Source organism: Lissotriton helveticus, chromosome 5_1, assembly GCF_964261635.1.
Source record: "Lissotriton helveticus chromosome 5_1, aLisHel1.1, whole genome shotgun sequence".
Classification (NCBI taxonomy): domain Eukaryota; kingdom Metazoa; phylum Chordata; class Amphibia; order Caudata; family Salamandridae; genus Lissotriton; species Lissotriton helveticus.
This window is the reverse complement of record NC_136065.1, coordinates 1011204351-1011230026: the sequence shown is the minus strand read 5'-3', so window position 1 is coordinate 1011230026 and position 25676 is coordinate 1011204351. Positions and strand designations below refer to the sequence as shown.

General features: G+C 44.9%; 1 protein-coding gene across 1 annotated transcript in view; it reads right to left on the bottom strand.

The window, feature by feature from the left end:
* Positions 1-25676, bottom strand: part of ADAM12 (ADAM metallopeptidase domain 12) — a 1594455-nt gene that overhangs the window by 1310532 nt on the left and 258247 nt on the right. The gene's annotated exons all lie outside the window — the stretch shown is intronic.

Sequence of the window (25676 nt, the reverse complement as noted above, 5' to 3'; positions counted from 1 at the left end):
TTCGTTGGGGGATTAAGTCTTCTTGGATGTTGCGAGTCCTCAGGGCCAAAAACCCTTTCTGTTACCTCCAGTAAGTCCCACAAAGTGGGATTGTTGAGAACTGGTTGGAGGCCCGCCCCCTTTCTCCACCAGTCAGCAAACATGTCTAGTAGTTAAAAACCATACAAATTCACTTAAAAAAAGAAAGGTTACAGAGATGTTTTAGTTAGGAAATCTATTTTAAAAAAACATAGAAATGCACTTAAAAAACCAAAGGTTACAAGGACGTTATAGTTAGGCTCAGGTTTCACTCGTACAAAACCATAGAAATTCAGCCGTTATAGTAACCTGAGCTAACTATAACTTATGCCCCCACAATGCACTGCTTATGACTTCACAAATAATATCACTCATGACATGGTCAGTGACATCACTGATGACATCTCAAATGACATCACTGATGACTGGCTTGCTGCTTGAGGCTTGCCTTGTATTTCAGAGAACAGTCCTGCTGCTTCAGGCCTGCTGTGCTCTCCTGAGGATTGCCCTGCTACCCGAGGCCTGCCTTGATACCCACAGGCTTGCCCTGCAGTTTGAGGTCTGCCTTGTTACCCAGAAACCTGCCCTGCTGCTTGAGGCCTACCTTGGCCCCAGAAGAGTTCCCTGCTGCTTGAGCTCTGCCTTGGTTCCCAGAAGACTGCCCTGCTTGAGGCCTGCCTTATTCTTCAGAGGACTACCTTGCGTCTATCAGAGGAGTGCCCTCCTGCTTGAGGCTTTCCTAAACCTGTCACTCTCTCGCAGGAAGGAGTGGATTCATGACACTTTCTGATTGGCCCACAAAACATTTAAAATGGGAACATCCAGGCCATGCTCATATATAATTAGCACAAATAGAAAGGACTGTGTACTCTGTGCACTTTTACTAATAGGAAGTTGGACTCTTCAGGCCTAGTACATACAAAAGTACTCCTGTGGAATTGCATCCTGTACTCATAAATGCTTTTGCAAATTACCCTGATTGTCTTTTGTTAAATTTGAGTCTTAAACATAGTGTCTGGAAGCTATCAAGTTTAAAGTGTGAAATCTATAAATTTACCAGCAACTCATTCTCTTTAGGGTACTGCAGCATGGACTCTTTCATAGCTGCTACCTAATCCTTGCCATTTAGATAAAATTGACTGAATCATGTTTCCTGTGTCCATGTCCAAGTGCATTCAGTTGTAGGAGTGCAAAGGACAGAAGTTACAAACCAAGCATTGGATAAACCTGCCCTCAGTGCTCTAAACTGAAATGGAATCAGATTTTTAATAGGCCAATCTGTAACGTTTTCCCTGAACCATAAACATGAGAGCCAGAGATCACAGAAAGTCTCTTGTGGAGCAGTCTGGCAATTTGGAAAGGCTAATTAGGTAGTGTTGCCATCCTCATTTGTCCAAATAAATGTGATCTTGGCAATCTGTATCAATTTCTCTGCAAGGTCATTTGATCAAAGTTATTGCCGTCTGGTGTCCCAATATTTGAAAGCATTTGGCACACTGTTTACGCAGAGGACTACATTTCACCGGCTCATTATCAACTCATCAGTAACTTGCGTATGCCTAGATGAGCCCTCTGAAGCATGGCATGCCTCCTGGAGACATATGTCACCTTTAAAAGCACATTCTATGGATGCATAGGTAATCACCTCAGAAGGTCAATAGAAAGTCACCCACATGAGTATGTAGTCACCTTAAAAAGCTGAAGAAAAGATGGGAAAGAATATGCTTCTTTGAGTAAGCACAATTGTTGTTCTATTAACATGCTAACAGAAATGAATTGCCTGGCACTTAAATCAATTGCACCTATTGCCAAGTATGTTTTGAAGAGGCATTTCATTTGTTAATTGCCCTATTCAATATTGCATGCTTAAATATAAGTATCACAGACTTATTCCTACAATTTGTATTTAGAATCGTATATTTCTAGGCATATTCGTAGTCTGCCATGCATATTTAGGTGGAGTATCTACATTGTGGATACTCCACTAGAACACAAATGGTGGAAATCTGTAATACTGAATTTTTTTCTTTTTTTTAAATACTTTTTATTGATTTTGAGTTTAAAATTGTGAACATGGCCCGGAAGGCCAGCATACAATAAGAAAAACAAAGGAACAAAGGCATCCAAAAAAGCTAATATTTGCACATTCATTCCAATCGGATGTATGACGTTACAACGCATGCTTTTACATCGCATGCCTTTACAACGCGGTTTTTACATCGCATACCATTACAACGCATAGCGCTTTTGGGTGTTGGATAGTGAATGGTTTAATTTACTATTCCAACTCCAGTCCCAGTGGACACTAGGGAAGGTTATTGGATATTAAATTAACCTATTCCCTATCCTAGAACGACCCCAGCGCAATGCGTTGTAATGGTTTGCGTTGTAATGACCGCGTTGTAATGGTAGTGCGTTGTAAAAGTTTCGTTGTAAGTGATGTTTCCCATTCCAATCCCAACCCCCAGCCCACATTCTATCAATAAGACACAAAACAAGTCCAAGTATTAGATCACGTATCCCACACCCTTACAACCCTCTCTCACCCTATGATTGTTCCAACTTCCTTGTGAACCATGTGATGCATAGAACAGGCAGGTTCAAATTCAATGCCCCGATAATCAGTCCATACCTACCATATCTTGGAGAGTCTTTGTGGGCAGCCCGAGCTTTGTAAACCACCATCTCCAAGCCCATACAGATGTCCATCCTTCTCTTCCATACTTCCAAGGATGGGTGGGGGTCATGGACTACCATTCTCAGGTTATATCACGTTTGCCAGAGTCAGACCCAGAAATAAAAGCAACAGTTTGTATTCATCACCACCTAGTGTATCAGTGACATGTGAAAGAGTAAGATTTGGGTCCATTGGAACAGACCAGGACAGAACCCCACCCAGACAGGTTGTCACCCAGCTCCAGAAATGGACCAGTGCAGGACTGCCCCAAACTCTATGTAAAACGTTCCATCGCCAGCACCACATCTGAGACAGGTCGGTGAGGCAATCACCCCCATCTGCTAAAATTAATGGCATGTAAAATACACTCTGTAGAGATATTTGAGCTGAATCAATCTAAGTCTGGTGGCAAAGGCCACCACTGGAGGCACCTTCAGTGCCTCAATCTAATCCTCGTTCTCCATAAGCCCCACATCAGCCTCCAACACCCCTCGGAGAAAATTAAATGTATAGGGACAGTTGGAAGTAAGCGTCTGACATATCTTTGCAATCTTGTGGTCGCCCAGGTCACCCATAACAAGTTCGTCTCCCAATGTATTACATTATGGAAGGTCGGGCAAGGCTGCAATGTAAGGGGTCAGCACATGGTGGAGTTGAAGGCGTTGATAGAAATGACTACGATGGAGCTGGTATTCTCCCGGTCACCCATAACAAGTTTGCCTCCCAATGGATTACGTTATGGAAGGTCGGGCAAGGCTGCAATGTAAGGGGTCAGCACATGGTGGAGTTGAAGGTGTTGATGGAACAGACTACGAGGGAGCTGGTATTCTACCTGTAGGGTTTGAAAAGACGTAAGAACCATGCCACTCATAACATCACCCGGAGTAGAGATCCCAATTAAATCCCATTTCCAAAAGTCCTCCAGCCCAACCACCTGAAATAGTAGGCATCCTTGCCAGAGCAGGATCCACTCCATATGACCCACACACCATTTGTCAGAGAGAATATCACAACTAATTCAGGACCACTCTAGTCGCCGGAGGAAGATCGCTACCACCGACTCCATCATTTAGATATGAGACAAGCGGGGTGTCACCCATTGCCCACCTTTCGGACACATAAGCAGGTCGCCCTGGAGGTTGTACCACCAGTCATTGATGATCAGCAGATGTGACGCACAATAATATGATTCAATATCCACAACAGTGATACACCCACAAAAAGTGGATTGAAATCATTTGCTGAGGGAAATGTGGAGGGCCTCGCCCTCCCAGAACAAGGCAGGGAGAATAGAGTTCAATTTGCGAATCCAGTGGCATGCAATATCTCCTAGAAAATTCTGCAATTGAAAAAGAAACCAGGGTAACAACACCATTGTGATCTACCAGTCAGGGACAAAGGCAAGAATGACTAGATCTGAACAATACAGGTTCCAGATTACGTGTCCATGCCATTTTCACATCAGGGGACACAAAGACACCTAGTCATTTGAACTAGACAATTGAACCCACCCAAGGCAATTCACAGTCCCAACGCCCAACAGAAGTTTTGTGGGCAAGGACTAGTCAAAAACACAGTAGATTTAGACAGATTAATCAAAAGGGATAAAATGCTATTCTATCGGGAGAGCCTCCCTCCCCCATTCAAAACCCTGTACCTGATTGTCCATCCTTATCCACACTACCAGAGGGTCCATAGCAAGAGCAAACAGCAGGGGAGATGGGGCAATGCTGCTGTGTCCGTCACTGTATTAGAAGCAAGTCCAATCTAGCAGGGGCTACCCGCACCGATGCTGTCGGTGTATAACCGCTTAAGATAGGAGAGAAACTGAGGGCTGAAGTTCAGGCCTTGAAGGAAGATGAACAAGTGTGTCCAACTCACAGAGTCAAATGCCTTGTCAAGGTCAGCTTGAATTTGTTTTCTTCACAGAAAAAGACTTTCTGTTTGGAAAATCCTTCCTGTAACACCTCCTTCATTTCCTAACCCAGAAATACATTTTCTCCTATCTTTTATGGGAGTGGTTTTACATATGCTTTCATATTGGCTAACAACTTGCAAAATATTTTTTAATACTCACAAATGTACGAGATTGGGATGTTAATTGTGTTTGGCATGGCCACTCTCTCCCTATCACCCTCTTTACTGCCCACATTCAAAACGTACAGCAGATAATCTACCATAGTGTTGCAGGGGCATGCTTTGCTTTAAAAATTCCAGTAATCAGGATTAGCCCAATTTTCAACAGGTAAATTGCTTTCTGGCGTACATGAATTCAACCTATGCATGCAAAAAAACTTTTGTGATTAGGGCCCTAAAGGATTTGTAAACCAACAACTAACACAGTAAGTGAAAGGAAAATGGTTAACTTATACTTAGCAGATGGGCCACTAGCCTGCCAGCTAAGCAGAGACCCAAGTCTTTGCTAAAGGGGCGGCGGACCACCTACAATACTTAGAGATTATTGCTGAAAGGTGGTACAACAGCTGTGATGAATGTACATCCACCTTTATGGCAGATTCACTTTTGTCATTTTTAATGACAAGCAGGCTGTCCCCTGATTTTTAACTTGTTGCATTTGTTTTCCTTCTTTAGAAGCAAACTACCAAAGTGGAGGTCAGTTTCTGAAAACAAATCTAAATGGCCTTATTACACAAGGGTTTTCTCCCGCCACATGCCTACCATTGAGTGAGTTTTTTGCTGCCACTGCAACTATGTCTTGCATGGCAAGACCAGGACAAGATTTACAACCTATGTCACCTCACGCCCTCTGAGATCTTCATCAGAAAATCTTCTAAAACCCACACCGTTTAGATGTAAAACAAAGGGAAGGAAATCAGTAGCCGTTCTTGGGGTAAAAGCATGGAATACCCTCCCCTGTCATCTCTGTTTCATTCACTCAGAACCCTGCTTCAGAAAGTCATTGAAAACCTGGATCTTTGGGGCCACGGATTCACTCTCCTTCTCTCTTACCTAATTCATCTATAGTTGGGGCAGCAGCATCCATTTGAGAATCCTGCCAGTTTCTGCATAGCGCCAAGATACTCCCGTGTAGTGATAGTTGCGCTTTATAAATAATTTATACATACAAACAAGGATAATGATTGACTGTCTCCCTGCCATCAACAGGATGGGGCAACTGAAAAGTTTGACTTGGCAGATCAGTGGCAGACTAGCTGTTAGGTCAACGGTTACCCTTGTGGAGCCTGCTAAGGCCCCTACTGTCACTCTACGTATAACTGGGACAGGCAACAGCGAGGCTCCCATATGGAGCTACTGTCGTGTCTTGGCAGATGCCTGCATGGACTAATCTCTAAATGACCCCCAAAGTGCTTTAAGAAAGTATGCTAAGTTCCCTATCTGCTGCAAGCAATAAATAGGAAAGTTTCATCAAACCATTAAATGCAGGATGACTACCTGTAAAAAGCATACTAAGGTCTTAACAGGAACCTCTGGTGGTTCCAAAGTCAAAATAGATACGTAGATCAGCACTACACATGCAAGATGTAAACATTGTGTACATTGAAGAACACCCAACGTCCTAAAATCCTATGATTGTTTGTGTTCAATCGATGCACTTTAAAATTTCCCTCTGAATAAATTCTACAACAATTTCTTATTACATCATGATTGTATCGCAGCACACCCTATGGATGATTTATGAGTTACATTACAAGTGCATTTTAGTACTACTTATATATGTATGCAATGCAGGGATTTCAGCATTCAGTGTTTACATTTCAGTAATTGCTCTTGCAAATCTTAATATGCATTTCTTTTACCATAGAGTGTAAGCATTCCACTGCAGAGCATAAATGTGTTCAGATTATAATGTATGTCTTTCAGTAAACGATGTAAACATCTTAGCATATCATGCACTTACTCCATAACTGGCAATGACGGCAGAAAACGCCCTGAGCTGCGAGTCATTTGTTTCACCTCCTTCACAAACAGCAGCGGCCTGAGGCAGGCCACGAGCAGCCAGATTACTCAAGCAGCTGACTCCTGCATCTCCCCTTGTTAGGGCACACGCAATTGGTGCCTTTAGTTAGCTTACTTGAAGTGCTTCATGTATTTCCTAGGAAAATGGTTACTCTGTTTCTTAGCAAAAGAACAGAAGAACTTTTTTAAATCACTTAACATTCATTGTACCCGAGTCACTAAAGAACATAAAAATAGATGTGGAGATTAACATGTCCACCTGAATGTACTTTTACAAACATTCCCAGTAGTATGTTAAAACATTGTGTCAGGCGCAGGTTTCCAGGCAACTAGTGACATACTGCTTTGCATTTTAAATGTAAATCTCTGTGATTCTTGTCGGACCTAATTTGTCCCTGATTTTTTGTGTTAGGTACAAAGATGAAGGTATCCAATAATCTGCATTGTTCACTCTTGCAGTGGTGACTGGTATGAAAATGGTGGCGGGGTGAAAAAAAATATTTACCTCTGCACGGCTGCCATCTAATCTCCTTCATCTCTTCTTCTCTTCCTGACTCACAGATGCAGGAAATATACAGGCTTCTCTAAACCAATCACTACGCTCCTGTCACCAGCATGACAGCAGCGGCGTGATTGGTCTGAGCGGCCTGGTTTGGCACTCAGACAGGGAGCGGGAGCCTGTGCATGTTCTCTATCCAGGGTTTGTAATAAAGCATGATATGTGGGAGGAATGTAGTTTCTGTGGGGTAACAGATGCCCAGTGTAGAAATTCATAATGTAATAGCTTATGCCTATAGTTCATAGAGATGGATATGGTTTGCGTGCAACAATACTTCCAACAGTCAGTACTATAAGTATGGCCAATTCGACTTTTCACACCTCTATAGCAGAGTCAGTTGGGCTGTCCAGAGCTACGACACCTGACCATAGAGCCAAAACAATTTGGTGGCAGGAAACTGTACATAGACCCTATCAGTTTTGCAACATAATGCTCTCCAGGCCCAACAGTAAGCAACCACAGTACAGATTTCTGTCTGAGGTTTAGGAAAACTTGCAGTAAGAAGAGAGGCTAAAGGAATCCCATCCGTCTGGGCATGTTCCGGGACAAGGTAAGGAATATGCACTTCAGAGTTAGGACCTAGCAAAGTGGCACTGTGCTGCATAATAATACATTTCAGGGTCTGGAAGCTCAAATCCGCCCACTCAAAATGAAGGACCAATATGTCCTAAGCAATCTGAGCAGGGCAATTTACCCAGAGGAGCCTGTTCAGAAGGGATCGCACTGTAACAAAGACATTTTTTATTAAGAGGTATCGGAATATTTGTAAAAAGGTACATCATTTTAGGAAGGGGTATCATTGTAATCAAAGCCGCTCTACCAACCAGGTAGAGTGGAATTTGCAGTCACAGGCCTATCCAGTGTGATAGGCCATTAATAACCGGGCCATAGTTAAGCCATACCACCTGCCGATGGAGAATTATGAAAAAATATAAAGATATTTAACAGAGTCTGTAGCCCAGTTAACAGGATAATCAAGGAGAATTAGTATGGTACAGTCGGTGAGTGGAAATAAATCTGACTTAGACCAATTTATGGAAATCCAAGAATAGGTGCCAAATCTAATAATCTCCTCTATCAGAGGGGTGAGACTGGTCCCGGGATCCTTCACAAAAAGGAGCATATCATTTACATACATAGTTAGCAGAAGATGTCCATGCCGTAAAGTAAGCCGTCTATGGATATACTTTTCCAGTAAATGCTGGGTAAGGGTACCCATAGCCAGTTTAAACAGCAATGGGGAGGGGGTGTTGCTTTGGTGCCAACGATGATGGTCGCCCTTGCATGGAGCTCCGTGGGGGTATGAGGGGACGGGTATCCTCCAGGCGATAATACCTGTTGTCCGGATGTCAAACCGCTCACAATTGAAGATGAGGGCCTACTGCGCATTTTAAGACTTCCACGAGTGACCGAGGTGAGCGACAGACTACATTTTCTTCTCCCTTTCGGTTGCGTCTCGAGTCTTGCGGCCACTATTTTGTATATTTGCCACTCGGATGCCTCAGGAGCCTCTCTCCTCATGTTGCACAAACGCCTCCGCGTTTTTACTGTTTTTATATATTTATCAGCCCACATACTCCTTAGTGAATGCTGACTTTGTGAAAGCTAGTTTCCATGACATAATTAATTTTTTCTCTTCATAAGTTATGCACGGTTCTCATTATCATCTGAAGACGCCTTTACAGGGGTATTTCTTGAACTCCTGACTTTTCTGAGCGGTGTATGTTTCTCCATTTAATTTATTCACAAGGGTGTTCTTGACACTACATATTTTATGGCGAAAGCGTGCTCTACTCGTAGTGGTGTTCAACATCTTGACTATACTCCATTAGAAGACTATAATCCTTGCAGCATTCGACAGGAGAACATGGAGGACTCGGATTCCGGTCATTCTGCCACAGGTGGTACGACACCCATTACACCTCGCAATGCTTCTAAACCAATATCTAAAATACCCTCAGCATCTGTGTCAGGTAAACGAGTCAAGAAGATCCTACCCTCTACTTCCACCTCTCCATTACCAATATCTATTAAATTAATCCTTGAGGAAATACGTGCTCTCAAACCGTACATGGAAGAAACAAATATTTGCTTCCAAAGTCTTGATGATAAATGATCACATAAGGAGGAAAAAGTTAATCACTTGGAGAAATGAGTTGACTCTGTTCAAGCTGTCACCAGGCAAGTTTCTTCTATGCATATGGAGATTTCACATCTTAAACAACAAGTGGAAAACCTTGAAAAGCGAAATAGGCATAATAACTTTTGCATATTTGGCCTTGCGGAGGGATTTGAGGGTTCAAATCCTCTCTCATTTTTTCATTCTTTTCTTCCAAGTCTTCTTGGTTTTCCTGAGTCTAGACCATTGAATATTCAAAGATCGCATCGCTTGGGGCAAAGCCCATGAACGTTATCTTCTTCAACTAAACTAAGAGGTGTATTTTATATTTTTTGGAATACACCGATTTGCTTAAGGTCTTAAAAGCTGCCAAGCATAAAGGAAAAATTTCCTGGCAAGGATCCAATCTTTTCTTCATTCAAGATTATGCCAAAGTGACAGCGGACCTACGGAAGAAGTTTTTCGACATGAGGCCTGCTCTTCGAAGTTTGAATGCTAGATATGATTTGTTTCATCCTTGCCTCTTCAAGGTGACTTATAATAACAAGACCACTAATTATGAGGATCCTGTTCTTCTACAACATTTCTTGGATACCTGCAAAAAAGAAAACATGGAAGTTCCTTGTTCATCGATGATTTGATTGTTCCTTTGATGTTGTTGTTACTTGCATTCTCCTTACCTTGTCATATTTTACTGTTGCCTTGTCATACCTCTTTATAACAAATTCTCTTCTTACTGTCAGGTGCAGTTTTTCATGGTCCCCTGATATTTGGTCTCTCATTTCGCCGGGATGATGTCTCCCTTTCCCATCTTCGTCGTGGGGTTTCCCTCTTGGCTTTGCCGTCTTCCTTATGTGGCTCTACCACCCCCGTTTTTATTACATGTTTGTGGTATGTCTTTTTGTTTTTCTCTCATCTTCTCTCTGTCTTGTCCTTTGCAAGCTTATCTTTTCTACCATATATAGACCATATATAGAACGTATCTGGTTCTTTCCCCCACCTCTTGCTGGCCTCCCCCTTTACCTTCTCTTATTACTCATTTCTTGATTTTTTGTAGCTATGTTCCTGAATCATATCTTGTTTAACTATACTTTTAATCTATTGTGTTCCTCCTACAGGGAAAAGTTAGTTATATTGCAGTAATGTATTTTGCTGACTGCAGTTATTTATATCAAGCTTTATTAATTGCTTTGTATATTTAGATGTCATTAAAAGTTCTATCTTGGAATATAAAAGGTCTGGGATCACCCATAAAACGTCAACAGGTGTTATCGCACATTGCTGGGTTGAAAGTTGATATTGTTTTATTGCAAGAAATTCATGTGGCACATAAGGCGATATCCAAACTTCAGCGACAATGGGTGGGTCATATCTTTGCCTCTCATGGTTCTGAGAAACGAAATGGTGTGGCTGTTCTCTGCCATAAATGTTTGGATATCCAACGTGTACATCAAGATGCAGCTACTGAAGGTAGATGGGTTTTGGTTTCTTTACTAGTCACCAAGATTCATTTGACTATTTTTTTATTTATATGCACCCACTAATCCTGATAAGCTCTTTTGGCCCCAGATTGTATCTAAATTAATGGACCCCTTTATTGATAGATATTCAAATTCTAATTGTATTACATCTGTTATACACTCTCAATTCACATCAACTACAGCTTAAGGATCCCACGTTGATGCCTGGAGACTGTGTCATCCCACTCTTCAAGAATATACTTATTTCTCTCCTGTTGATTCCTCTCAATCTCGTATAGATTATTTATTTATTTCTAAAGCCCGTACACAACATATTGCCCATTCTGACATAGAATCTATATTAATTTCAGATCATGCCTCTGTGTCCTAGGGTTTAGATGTACTCCCCCCTTTTGAAGGAGCTAGGAGATGGAGATTTAACAACTCCCTTCTATTGGATTGGGGGATGTCTTTGTACAATGGACTGCACTGTTGTACAGCGCTTCCACTGCCAGGGTCAGAAAGGGGGCCTGATCTCGGCTGCCTGTGAGGTGGCCAGAGGGACGAGGCAGGGGTGCCCCCTGACCCTTCTACTGTTTGCCCTGGCTATGGAGCCCATGGCTGCTCACGCTAGAACTGGGAGACACTATTCCAGACTGTTGGTGGACGGGCAGTTCCAGCACATAGCGTTGTACGCAGACGACCTGCCTATGTTCCCGGCTGGCTCAGCACAGGTCCTACTGGAGACATTGGGAAGAGTGCCGGGGCTCCGTGTGAACTGGGCCAAGTCGTGCCTGTTCCCCACCAGCCACGGCAGGTCAGACCTGCAAAGTACGGGGGGGGGGGTTCGTGGGAAACCCGCTGTTTGCCTTATATGGGGGCCCGGATATAGCATGACTATGGGGATCTCCTGGAAGGTAACGTGGGATACGCGATGCACAGTGCCAATACCTGTTTTGATTTCTGGGGAATTCTTCCCCTATCAGTAGCAGGCAGGGCTGCCCAAGTGAAGATGGTCACTCAGCCGAGGTTCCTCTATTACTTCGGGACACTCCCTATTTGGATACCGAGTAAATTCTTTGCGCAGCTCAACACCATGATTACAGCGTTCTTATGGGGGACCGGGAGAAGGAGGGTTGCCCTGGTTTCTATGCAGCGGCCCAAAATGGAGGGGAGTTTTGTGTTGCCGGACATTGAGGTCTATAACCATGCTGCGCAGCTCCAGTGGTTTACGAAATGGGTGGCGGGTCACATCAGGCAGCTGGAGGATTTAGATGGGTCGGATCAGAGTTGGCGACTGTTGTCATGCGTTCTGCTGCGGGTTCCGCTGAGAGATGGGGAAGTGCCACCGGATTTGAGGGCGGTGCGACGGTGCTGGATTCGGCTGGTTAGGAGGTCATGCGTCTGGGTCCCATACGCGTATGAGACCCCTTTGGGGATGTGTGAGGTGCTGCCCCAAGGGGGTGTCTGGAGCAAGCTGCAGTCATGGGAGGGGGCGGGGGTCCTTACTCTCGGCGACCTTTACAAGGATGGTAACCTCCTCCCTTTTAATGATCTCATGGAACGCCATGATCTCCCAAGAGAAGACTTTCTATTTCATGCAGCCCTTACAGCAGCGATCAGGAAGCACTGGCGGGGGGTATGGAGGAGCCTAGTACATCTCTCGCTTGCCAATACATAGTAATGGCCACAGGGACAATTAAAGCAGTGACTTGTCTCTACTGGCGGATTACACAAGACTTGCACCAACCCCTGACAGTGTTGCATCTTAAATGAAAGGCGGACTTGGGAGTGTTCCTTGAGGAGAAATCCTGGGGGGAGGTTGTTGAGAGAGCATGGAAGTGCTCCCGCAATGCGCACTTCCAGAAGATTCAATTTTACATCTTGCATAGAGCGTACTTAATGCCCGGCAATATCAAAGACTATTTTGGGGCATCGTCTGCGTGTCCCTGCTGTATGCTGGAGAGGGCAGGGTTTCTTCATATGTTCTGGAACTTCCCGCACTTAGAAGACTACTGGTGAGGGGTGTCGACTACCCTGGCGACCGTGATGGACAGAGAGATAGTCATGACACCAGGGGTTTGCTTGTTGCACTGGTTTCCCCACACTTCTAAGACTAAAATTACCAGCAAATTCATTGATCTGGGGCTGATCCTTGCAAAGCGCGAACTTACCACCCATTGGAAGACTCAGAGGGGGCCTATCCTCATGCCCTGGTGCAGGGAACTTGAGAAGTGGGCAGAGATCAAGGGGAACTACAGGTTAACCCTAGCTAGGTGCAATGGTAGCGAGAAATCACTAGAAATGGCCCGGGCATGGATGGCGCTAGTGGAACTGGTCAAACACCCAGTTGAAGACGACGGGTGAGTACCAGGTGGAAGGGAGGACGAATGAGCTGATGGAAGCGATTGATGCTTGAAGGGGTTAGAAGGAGACAGAACTGGAGAGGGCCAGACCAGGATTTCCCTCAGGGCTATTGGACCTCCTTAGGTTGAGCGCTGTGCGGCAGGACCCTTGATGTATGATGCAAGTGTGTTAGGCGACAGATTGAATATTCTAATGGGCCAACGGCATGCCTGGGGGGTGGATGGGGTGGGGGGAACTCATTGGGATGTTTGGGAATTGGGGGGAGGTAGGGATGTTGGGAGCCATCTATTGGACCTTGTTCTTGGACCATAACAAGTGCGAAGATGAGCCGAGCCATATGCTGATTTGACTAAAAGGAGAGGGAGAAAAGGACCAGAAGAGGGCCTGTTCTGGATAGGAACATTTACCGGCAGCTGGCTCTGGGAGGGCCTCAGGTTGTTAATGGCTGTAAATGTAATGTATATTGTCCTCCTCCTGTGTGTCTGTATTGCCCATGGGGCTGCGCATATGGTGTAATGTTTGCCTTTTCCTTTGAAAACTATTACATTTAAAAACCAAAAACTCCCTTCTATTGGATCCTAAGTTTACACCTGCTTTAAAGAAATTTACAGACACTTTTTTTCTATAAAATGAATCCCCACATACCTCTCCTCAACTTATTTTGGACAATTTTAAAGCTTCCTCTAGAGACTTCATTATTTCTTTTGTAGCTCAGAAATGGAAATCTTCCCATCAGAACATACACTTACTTATGTCACGTAATAACCAATTCGAACTTTCTTTTATTCTACAAAAGCCCAATCTGACTTAAATTAACTTATCAAAGCCAATTTTAACCTTTAATAAACTTTCAACTGAATCCGCTTAAAGCTTCTTAAATCTAGTACTAAATAGTATGATTCTCAAAATAAGGCTGGGAAACTTTTTGCAAACTATCTTAAAATTAAAAAAGAACTCCAATACTATAGTTCATAAAAATGAAGATATTCTTTTGGAATGTACAATTTTTTATCAAACCATCTATACTCCTGAATCTCCTCAACAGAATGATATTGTTCAGTATTTATCCTCTATTGCTCCTCCTTCTTCTCTTGATGTGGATTTCTCTTCCTTAGAAGAAGATAGTCAAATTAATGACATTTTCACTGCTATTCAAACTATTAAAAAAGAAAAAGGTCCAGGACCTGATGGTTTCACCATTGAATTTTGCACACACTTTTCCAAGATCCTTTTTCCGAAATTACATAAACTATTTTTATATTTTATCTCAACTCAGAAATCGGGCGGATCTTTTCAGAAGGCTTTAATTTGTCTTTTCTCTAAAGAAAACAAAGATCATGCATTGTATAAAATTCATAGGCCCTCTCTTTAATCAATTTAGATTATAAAATATTTGCGAAAATACTTGCCTTTCGTTTGGACTGTTTATTACCCCATTTGATTGGGAAAGAACAATGTGGCTTCATTAAGGGACGGCATTTATCTGATAATACTCGATAGTTTTTCAATGTCTTAAGTAAATGTAAATCATATAAAAGATCATTAGCAGCAATTTCACTGGACGCGGAAAAAGCGTTTGATAGAGTTAGTTCGCCCTTTATTTTCTCAACGCTAGCTTGGTTTGGTTTTGGCTCAGAATGAATTAATTATGTCTCTCTATTATATTCCTCTCCCAGACCTTTTATTCTAGCTAATGGACTTATACCTCCTTCATTTAACCTTCATAGATGAGTTCGACAAGGTTGCACATTATCTCCTCTTCTATTTATCCTTGCCCTTGAACCTTTTTTAATAAAAATTCGACTGAATAAATATAGTAAGGGATTCCCATATGGCGTCAATCATTTAAAACTTTCAGTATATGCGGATGACATTTTATTATTTATTTCAAACCCATTTAGCGCCAGGACACTCTGTTTGAGTAGCTGAGCGCTCTATAAAACTCAGGATAACATAACATAACATAACAAACTTCCTTCCCAGCGTTTCTGTCGGAGGTGAATGATTTTGCTCTTGTCTCAGGTTATAAACTAAATGCTGATAAATGCAAAATCCTTCCATTGAATAAAGTCTGTTTTCAAGCTGATTTTTTGTTATGTTATGTTATGTTATGTTACGTAGTTTTTATATAGCGTACGGCTACTCGAAAGGAGTGTCCCGACGCTTTTCCACCAGCGGCTCATAAGAAAGTAACACAACACAGCTAAAAACAGAAAACATAAAGGAAAAGTAAAAAGAAACAGTGGGCAAAAGAACAGACTAAGAATTAAAAAGCCAAGTCTTCTTTTCTATTGTCTGATAATGGGAATGACTCTAAACTTGACCCTTTGAGGGTATAAGTTGAAAAGTCCTTTTTTCATCCATTTTCCTTTGAGGAATATATTTTCCTTTCTCATATTCCCTTAACGCTGTCTCTTCCTCTTCTTAAAAATGCTTGTTAACTCTTCCAGCCACTCTTCTCATCTGCTCAAGATGATTGTACACAGTTTTCAAATTCACTGATTTGGTATGAGAAACATATCAAACTTAATCAATCAATCAATCAATCATAGACAATTATAGAGCGCTCTACTTACCCGGAGGGTCTCAAGGCGCTAGGGGGGAGGGGGGTGCTGCTACTGCCCGAACAGCCAGGTCTTGAGCTTCTTCCTGAAGGCGAGGTGGTCTTGGGTCAGGCGCGGGTCGGTCGGGAGGGAGTTCCAGGTCTTGGCGGCCAGGTAGGAGAAGGACCTTCCTCCTGTTGTCGTTCTTCGGATGCGGGGGACGGCGGCGAGGGCGTGACTGGCTGATCGGAGGTGTCGTTTGGGATCGTAGAAGTTGATGCGGGTGTTGAGGTAGCTCGGGCCTTGATCGTGGAGGGTTTTGTGTGCGTGGGTGAGGAGACGGAAGGTGATTCTCTTGTTGACCGGGAGCCAGTGCAGGTCTCTTAGGTGTCCGGAGATGTGGCTGTGTCGTGGGACGTCGAGGATGAGTCTGGCTGAGGCGTTCTGGATCCGTTGGAGTCTCTTCTGGAGCTTGGCGGTGGTTCCGGCGTAGAGGGCGTTGCCGTAGTCCAGTTGGCTGGTGACGAGTGCCTGGGTGACAGTCTTCCTGGTCTCGGTGGGGATCCACCGGAAGATCTTCCGTAGCATGCGCAGGATGTTGAAGCACGACGAGGAGACGGCGTTGACTTGCCTGGTCATGGAGAGGGAGGAGTCCAGGATGAAGCCCAGGTTGCGTGCGTGGTCTGTCGGTTTGGGTGCGGTTCCCAGGGCGGGGGGCCACCAGGAGTCATCCCAGGCGGAGGGCGAGGATCCCAGGATGAGGACTTCCGTCTTGTCCGAGTTCAGCTTCAGGCGGCTGGTCGACATCCACTCGGCTACCTCTTTCATTCCTTCGTGAAGGTTGGCTCTGGCGGCGGCGGGGTCGTTGGTCAGGGAGAGGATCAGCTGGGTGTCGTCGGCGTAGGAGATGATGTTCAGGTTGTGTTGGCGTGCGATGGCCGCGAGGGGGCTCATGTAGACGTTGAAGAGGGTTGGGCTCAGCGAGGATCCTTGGGGTACGCCGCAGATGACTTCGGTGGCCTTTGATTTGTGCGGTGGTAGGCGGACTCTCTGGGTCCTTCCGTCGAGGAAGGAGATGATCCATTCCAGTGCCTTCTCCTGGATTCCGACGTTGTAGAGGCGCTGCACTAGAGTGCGGTGGCAGACGGTGTCGAAGGCCGCGGAGAGGTCTAGGAGGATGAGGGCCGCTGTTTCTCCGTTGTCCATTCAGGGTTCGGATGTCATCGGTGGCAGCGATGAGAGCGGTCTCGGTGCTGTGATTGGCTCGGAAGCCAGACTGTGAGGGGTCGAGGGATCCGTTCGTCTCGAGGAATGCGGCCAGTTGCTTGTTGACGGTCTTCTCGATGACTTTGGCCGGAAACGGGAGCAGCGAGATGGGGCGGTAATTCTTGAGTTCGGTGGGGTCCGCTGTTGGTTTCTTGAGTAGAGCGCTGAGTTTGGCGTGCTTCCAGCTCTCCGGGAAGGTGGCGGTGGTGAAGGAGGTGTTGATGATGTCCCGTAGGTGGGGTGCGATGACAGCGTCGGCTTTGTTGAAGACGTGGTGAGGGCAGGGGTCGGTCGGTGATCCGGAGTGGATGGAGTTCATCATGCGGACGGTGTCTTCGGTGTTGATCGGGGTCCAGGCGCGGAGGGTGGTGGTGGGGGGCGTTGGTTCGGTCGTGTCGGACGTGGCGTTCGTCGGTTGGGTGTTGAAGCTGTTGTGTATGTCCGCGATCTTGTTGTGGAAGTAGGAGGCGAGGGAGTTGCAGAGTTCTTGCGATGGGGTGATGTCATTGTTTCCGGCGTTGGGGTTGGAGAGCTCTTTCACGATGTTGAAGAGTTCCTTGCTGTTGTGTGCGTTGTTGTCCAGCCGGTCCTTGAATGCAGTTTTCTTGGTGGCGCGGATCAGTTGGTGGTGTTTTCGGGTGGCGAGCTTGAGGGCAGTCATGTTGTCCGGTGTTGGGTCTCTGCGCCAGGTTTTCTCGATAGCTCAGCAGTTCTTCTTGGAGCTCTTGAGTTCGTCGGTGAACCATGGGGCTTTTCTGCTGCCGGGTCTGCTGGGCGGGGTCCTCAGGGGGGCGAGTTCGTCCGCGCAGTTGCTGATCCACTCCGTGAGGTTGTCGGCGGCCTGGCTGGGGTTCGCTGAGCTGGCGGGAGGGTGCTGGCTCAGGGAAGCGGCGAGCTGGTCGGCTGTGATCTTGCTCCAGCTTCTGCGGGCAACCTGTTGCTGGTGGTGGTGGATCGTCGTTCTTCTGAAGGTGAAGTGGACGCAGCTGTGGTCCGTCCAGTGGAGTCCAGTGGCGTGGCTGAAGGTGATGTCTTTGCTGGATGAGAAGACGGCGTCGAGTGTGTGTCCGGCGAGGTGGGTGGGGTGGTCACCAGCTGCTTGAGTCCGAGGTTGGCGAGGTTGTCGAGCAGGGTGGTGGTGTTGCGGTCGTTGTTGTTCTCCAGGTGGAAGTTGATGTCCCCCAGGAGGATGTAGTCAGCGGAGGGGAGGGCATGTGGGCTGACGAAGTCGGCGATGTCCTCGCTGAATCGTGTGCGTGGTCCCGGGGGTCGGTAGATCAGGGTGCCTCTGAGGGTGGTCTTCGGGTCGGTGTGGATCTGGAAGTGTAGGTGTTCGGCGGTGGTCAGGATGTCGTCTGTGCTGGTCGTGATGCGGATGGTGTCCCTGTGGATGATGGCGATGCCTCCTCCTGTCTGGTTGGCGGTGCGGTCCCTCCGGGTGATCTTGTAGCCCTCTGGGATGGCGATGGCAACAAATTTATTTTCTGGAAAGGTTGGTTAGCTTATGGCCTTAAATGGACTCATCAGCTTTTTCAAGATGGCATTTGTATTCCCTTTTCAATAAATCAAAACTGCTTTTCTCTTCCCTCTTCATGTCAATCCAAATATAAGTCTCTTATAATGCTCTATCCTCTAACCCTACACTTACTCCTTCACCTCCTACCTGAAGATCGATTTTATGTAACTCTCCTTCCTTGTCTCAAATCTATAATGATAAAATAGATTGTAGAATGTAGTAGGGAAACTGATTTGGGAGAATCTTTTCCTATTCCAATATGGAATAAACTCTGGACTAAAATAAGGAGGTCTTCTTGAGCAGCAAATACCACTCAAACTTTGTTTTTTATTTATAATAGACTTCTGATCTCCCCAGCTAAACTACATAACATTGACCCTGACATCCCCTCTACTTGTTGGTCTTGTACTGCCTCACCAGTAGACCTCAAACATATGTTATTTGAATGCCCAGTCATTCATACCTTTTGGACTCGAGTCTGGCAACAAATCAATACTATTTGCTACACACATATTCCTTTCTCTTTTTCCCATATTTTTCTAGGAAGCATCTCTGAGGTTTGGTCATCTCATTCTTTCTGATATACGTATTATTGATTTACTTCTCGCTGTTGCTTTTCAACAAATGACTATGTCATGGAAAGATACATCTGCTATGTCCTTTCAGGCATGGTGGTATGGAGTCTGCCATAACCATAAATTAAATAGAGCCTAGGTACACCCCATCACGCTTGCTATTAAAAGAGACCTTCTTTGGTTACCTTTCACTGATTTCTTAAATATATCAGCTAAAAAGACACCTTCACATAACCCATACACTGAGGAAGTGTCCAAGTCCCCTTGACTTTATAAATATTGTTGTTTTAAATAATTATATTCTATGATTGTATGCTAATTTATGCGTTAGGAACATTCATGCATTACTGTTTATTGCTTATAGTGCTAGTGTATATTTTTCCTTACCCTTCCTTTTTTCTTTCTTCCGTCTCCCCCTTCCCCCCTTTCTTCTCCCTTCCCCTCCCCCATATGATTTAGCATTGTTGATCTATGCTTATGATATATGTTTTCTTTTATTGTGTTATGTTTTATCTTATTATAAAATACAACCTTTAAACTAAAAAAAACAGCAATGGGGAGAGTGGGCAGCCCTCCGTGTCCTATGGCAACTGCGAAGGCATCGGATGTAAAATCATTGACAGAAACAAGGCACATGTATAAAAGTCGCATCAGAGCTAGAATGCTATTGGGGATACCATAATGATGGAAGGTCTCCATGAGCCAAGGCCATTCAAGGAAATGAATGCCTTTTCAGTATCCAGCAGCGCAAGAACAGTTGGGTCTATGAGATCAATCTGATTAAGCACCACAAAGCCTAAAGGAAAATTAAATGCCATAGACCTATGGGTGCAAATCTGGACTGCACGGTCGCAATCATACATTTGAGGAGCTGAAAGAGACTTGTGGCAAGAATTTTCAAAAAAATCTTACTGTCACAGTTAAACAACAAAAGAGGGCAATTAGAGGCGTAATTAGTTACTTCCTGCCTGGGCTTAGGGGGGAGAGAAATGATTGCCTCGCACATAGTTAGGCGGAATTCTCCATCCTATAGTGCTTCCGCATATACCTCAAAAGGTAAGGGGCAAGAACATGTTCATAGGCTTTGCAAAAGTCATTTTATTTTGGCCTCCTGCTTTGGCAGCAAGCGTGAGGGGGCGGGGCGGGTACAGAGCAGGGGAAGTGGTAGAACACTCCTAAGTGCGCAATGGCTGTTTGGTCGGCCCAAAACAATCATACACACTTTCACCTGTTCTCCATGAAGGCTGCATTACATCCTGCATGGAGAACAATCCCACTCCTCCAGCCATATCACGCCACTCAGAGCAATCACAAAGCTGCATTGCAGCATTGTGATTGGCTGTGGAGAGTGTGGGAGCCCTGGAGGACAGGACGGTACACAGGGGAGGCGGCTGCAGCCGGCAGGTAAAAGTATTTTTCTAATCCAATTTCCTCCCTGCACCCCTGCCTCTTTGCCCCCACCTTCCCACTGCTGCTTCTAGGCAGCAGGCGCGACTGGTGCTAAGCCCATCGGAGTCTGGGGCCCTAGATCCAACCAGAGAGTTTATGGCAGCAATAACCTCTTCGAGTGATACAAGCTGACATTAAAATTGGTGGTGGCTACTCTTCCACCATACCAGAGCAGCCTCATCTAGATATCTGGGGATCTCAGCGGGGGATGTAGCAGTAGTCGCACTGTACAGCCAAGAATAATAATGTATGAATGCTGTCATCGATGGTTAGAATTGTCCCACCACGACCCTTCAGACTGATTCTGCACAATTTGGGTCTTTCTCATCAGAGAAGCCAGCCAGCATTCTCCCCGGCCTCTCATCTTCGCAATACTGCCTGGCCAATGCATATTTCCTGGGGTGACGCATCTCCCTATTGACCAGATTTCGATATTGTTTAAGGAGTTGGTTCTGCTCACACAGCAATGAACTGGAAGGCTTACTTTTCAGGCGGGCCTCCATAGTCAACAGTACTGCCTCCAATCAGGCAAGTTGGGCTCATATGTCTTTAAGTACTACCACGTTTCAAGATCACCTGTCCTCAAATATATGCTTTTAAGGCCTTCCCAAACGGTGGAAGATTTAGACACCGAACCTAAATTAATTTGAAAATACACCTTGGAGAAAGGGTAGTGGAAAAATCTGTACATCGCAGGATTCTCTTAGTATCAAAGTGGCTCTTCCCTTGCCACAGATCTACCTTGTCCATTGCCAGAAGAAGCTCCATAAGCTATGCACAGGGTGCAAAGTGGGGGCTAAATATCAAACCACATAAAAGAGGCCTCCCAGGTATCACAGAAATCCAGGACAAGTTAGGTATCAACAAGGCCCTGAATGGGGGATGGAGCACGCAGCTTGATGAGTGGGCAGAGGAGAGGCCACCAGCGCTGCAGTGAGGAGCGTTAGCCCGACATGGCGGGTAGGCTAAGGGGGCCAGCTGAGGTTCTGTAATTCTCGAGTCTGACTTCATTTTATTCTATGCCACCATTTTGTGTTGCCTTCACGTAGGCCTGTAAAGGTAGCCTGGCGAACAAAGCGGCCAGGCCTTTTTAGTTCATGTATACATTAACTAGGTTTCTTTTTGACTCTGAAATGAACTGTAAGAAACTGACCTCTTCACTGAAACTGACCTCGCAAAACCAATTTCCCTGATCGATCTTTGTCTGAGATTGCCAATCAATGTTCAGGACATCGTTAACCTTTTAGTTTCCTTGCACATGCCTTATCTTTTTCAGCATCTGTTACTGTTTCTTTTTTATGTTTCTTCATTACATGGGTTATGCTTTCAATTATAGGTTTGTCCGGCTTGTGGAGATTGAATTTGGGACATTCCTAATAATTAACTTTTGGGTTGGGATATTGTAAATTGAGTTTTTGCTATGTGATACTTTGTTTGAAAATGTATCTTATTGGCTAGAATTTTGTGCAGTGGGTGTACATTTATAATGTGAAATATTGGGTATAAAAGGAGACGTCTCGCCTTAGTAAAATGAGCAGTCTCCTGAGAATTTACACCATGATGCATTTCTAGGATCACTGTTACTAGCTGCAGCTAATAAACTTGGTCTCTGACGCCATCCAGAAGTATTCCGGGTCTTTGAATACCAAGACAGGTGAACTCGAAGATCTTAGGCGTGTCCCTGACGCCGCTGGGTTAAACCCCGGTTCTTCAACCTCAGGCTCACCAGGAGCCCCTGTCGCTGTCAGACCTCCGAGACTGGCACTGTCGTCTAGGCTGCAGCACGCTGCAGTAACGGCCTACAAGCACAGTGCATGGTGCTCCGCAGATCGCTGATAGATTCACCACTCCATTTCCCTGCAGGTCAGATGGGGTTTGATATCATGGGACGAGCCCCCGCAACAAGGATCGTCCTCAACATATGGAACATTGCACTAGGCCACCGTCTTAGTAGCCCGGATGGTGACACCCCCGATAAATCAAAGTTGATACCACGTGGAAGGACTGGAACAATCAACAAGCATTGGCAATGCCAATATGTCAGCAGGGCAATGCATATGTATTTGTGTGGAAGCTAAGAAATGTAGAATAATATTGGTGTAGGTTAAAATGTCTAGTGTCAGTTGCACTGTCAAGCAAGAGCTTGAAATCCATGTAGATTATTTACGGCCCTCTTCTATTTGTGCTGCTGCCAAAGAAAATGCCATACATTATCTAGTTATCTAAGAAACTTTTATAGCGTTACAAATTACAATATTAGGCGGATGCCCCCCAAAGCTCCTGCTTACCAGCTGGATAAATAAGCAAAATGATCACATATGTCCGGAAGGCAAGCTCTTTTATAGTGAAAGCACACAACTTCTGCCCAATCAAAACATGTACTTATGGCTCTCAATATGTGGATGGAGCCAAAGCCCCTCTCCAGGTGATTCTCAAATACCTATCTGGTAACAACTGCGCAGTCAAGTCAGACCATAAAATGTTTTAGTTCCTGGGTGCCTCAGGCTTTTTCATCAGCAAGTTCCATTGTAGACAAGGCATTAATGAAAGCCAATGATAGCAAATTTGGATCTGCTACTACCACTTCCTTACAAAGGTTATAGCTTACAACAGAAGAGTCAAATAGAAGGTCATTAATTTGGAAAGAAAAATTCCTACTAATTTTGTAATTTATTGAATACATATTCTTGCAGAGGGATCACAGGCAAAATAGAATTGTGGCACTCTGCTGAGACTTGCTGGAAGAAAATGAATGGAGAAGACTGGTGTACCTACTTAAGTTGGAGGGTTATTGTAGATCTCAGTGGTCGCTACAGTGGTGATGGTTGAGCCAAAGTGTATCTCTCTTATAGCAATGGCAGTAGTCTAGCACTGGGTACCTCTCACCATGAATATTCTGCCCAAATGGGGCAGGAGCATGCCAGAACTTGGAAGTATTTGAGGGCTTAAAGAGTGCTTGAGTTGAAGGTGCTGCTCAAAGTATAATTTACTGGCCAAAAACACAAAATAAAGGAGATGTGGCATAATGATCACAGCTGCTGACTTTGGCACTAGCAACCAGGTTCAAATCCCAGCCTGTGCTTAACATCCTGTGATTCTGGACAAATCACTTAGGGCCAGATGTAGGTGGCCATTTACCGATCGGTAACGGCCGATTTCGGCCGTTACCGACCGGTAAATGGGTTTTTGGTATGTAGGGGGCTACATTTACCGATTCTGTAAATTTACCGAATCAGTAAAATACCGAATCGGTAATTTTACCGATTCGGTAATTTCGGGATGTAGGTGGGACTCTTCAGAGTCCCTAAGGGCTTACAGATTCGGTATTTTACCACCCAATTCAATTGGGTGGTAAAATACCGAATCCAGGTGTGCATGCACATGTGTGCATGCACACCTATGCCATGTGACAGACAGACATGCCCTTAGGGCATGTCTGTCTGCCACATGGCACACATGCCAGTATTTGGGGTGCTAGAGGGTGTCAAAGTGACACCCCCTGCACCCGTGCTGGAATCGGTATTTACCGAATCGGTAAATACCGATTCGGTAATGCCCATTGATTCCTATGGGCTTCAATGCCCATAGGAATCAATGGGCATTACCGAATCGGTATTTACCGATTCGGTAAATACCGATTGTTACAGAATCGGTAATTCAATTACCGATTCTTCCTACATCTCCCCCCTTCTATTTTACCGATTCATAAATACCGAATCAGTAAAATTCGGTATTTATGAATCGGTAAAATAGAATTACCTACATCTGGCCCTTAGTCTCCATGTACCTAAAATGTGTTAAGGAATCTGATCCTCATGTAACACATTTCAATGAGCATGGATGAAGTCTGCAAATGTAAATTAAATTATAATAATTGCAAAAAGTGTAGTCAATTGTAAAAAGGTTTCTTAGTTAAAAGGGTCAGTCATAGCTCCTGGAACCATTTCTTAGTAGGAAATACAGTGATATTCAAGCAGATGTGGCAAAAGCAATTACGTCATGCAATCATGATCGCAGCCGTTCTTGGGCTCATTTCGGACAGCACGGCGATTTGGTAACCTGCGAGACCCTGCCCGGATTTACTTGTGACTTCAAACTTCAGAAGGGGGACTGCTTTCATTTGTGAACTGAGGGAGCGGGACTGCGAGAACCAGGCGGCAGTGCGCAGAGGTGATCCAGCGCACCTGGGACTCTTCCCGCCTCCCTCTACTCCCCTTACTATATAATCAGTCCACCTACGCGCCTCGCGCGAAGGGCGGGCCCTCGGAGGCCAGAGGAGGTCGGGCCGGGCCCATTCTCTTTTGTTTGGTTGGGATTGATTGTGTCTTCCTGTGAGGTGTACCATGGCTTTGAGCCCCATTAAAGGTACATTGACGCTAGCTGGGGGCCCTAATAGAGGAACTCTAGACAGTTATTTTTCTAGGGTATCCTCAGATACCGATAGGGAGCGTGTACTAGCCAAGCGCCGGGCTGAGCGTCGCCGCTCGGTTGAATCTATCAAAGGCAGTCACTCTTCCTCGGATCCCGAACAGGCAGCTATATCTGTACATATGACCTCCCTTACCTTAAACGAGGACCCCGATACATCGCTCTCAGATAGCATCCCTATGTTATTTCGTGAGGCAACTCCCTCATCTGATATGTCTAAAGTCCTGCCAAATAACATGTCACTTCCCCATAGCAATTCAATTGTAGTGGTAGAAGCACTTTCTGAGTCGCCCCCTCCAGTAGTTGAGGCAATTCAAAAAAAGGCTAAAAACAAGGTTACACCTAAAGTACAGGGCTCACCCCCAAGAAAGAGGAGAAAGAGGAGGAGTGATCCACTGAAACCCAAGATCAGTCATGCTGATTTTGATAAAACCTCTAAAATCACCACACTAAAGGCAGTAAATACGGTAGGCTTAGTTACTTCACCACAACTCCCGGCAAACGAATCACCGTGTCCGGCTTTATTAGGAAGTATGGAACAGCTAATCAGATCTTTTACAATTCCGATCGTAGAGAGACTAAAAAAACTGGAGCAAAAGCTGGGGATTCTAGAGCAGGTAATTACCAAAAATACAGGGCTCATCAAGGATCTTGGGAAGCCTGCACCCCCATGTTCAACTTCTGCGTTACCTCCACTCCCCAATTCTTATAAGGAGGTAACTAAAATCACTAACTCAACCACCAGTGAACAACAGAGGGT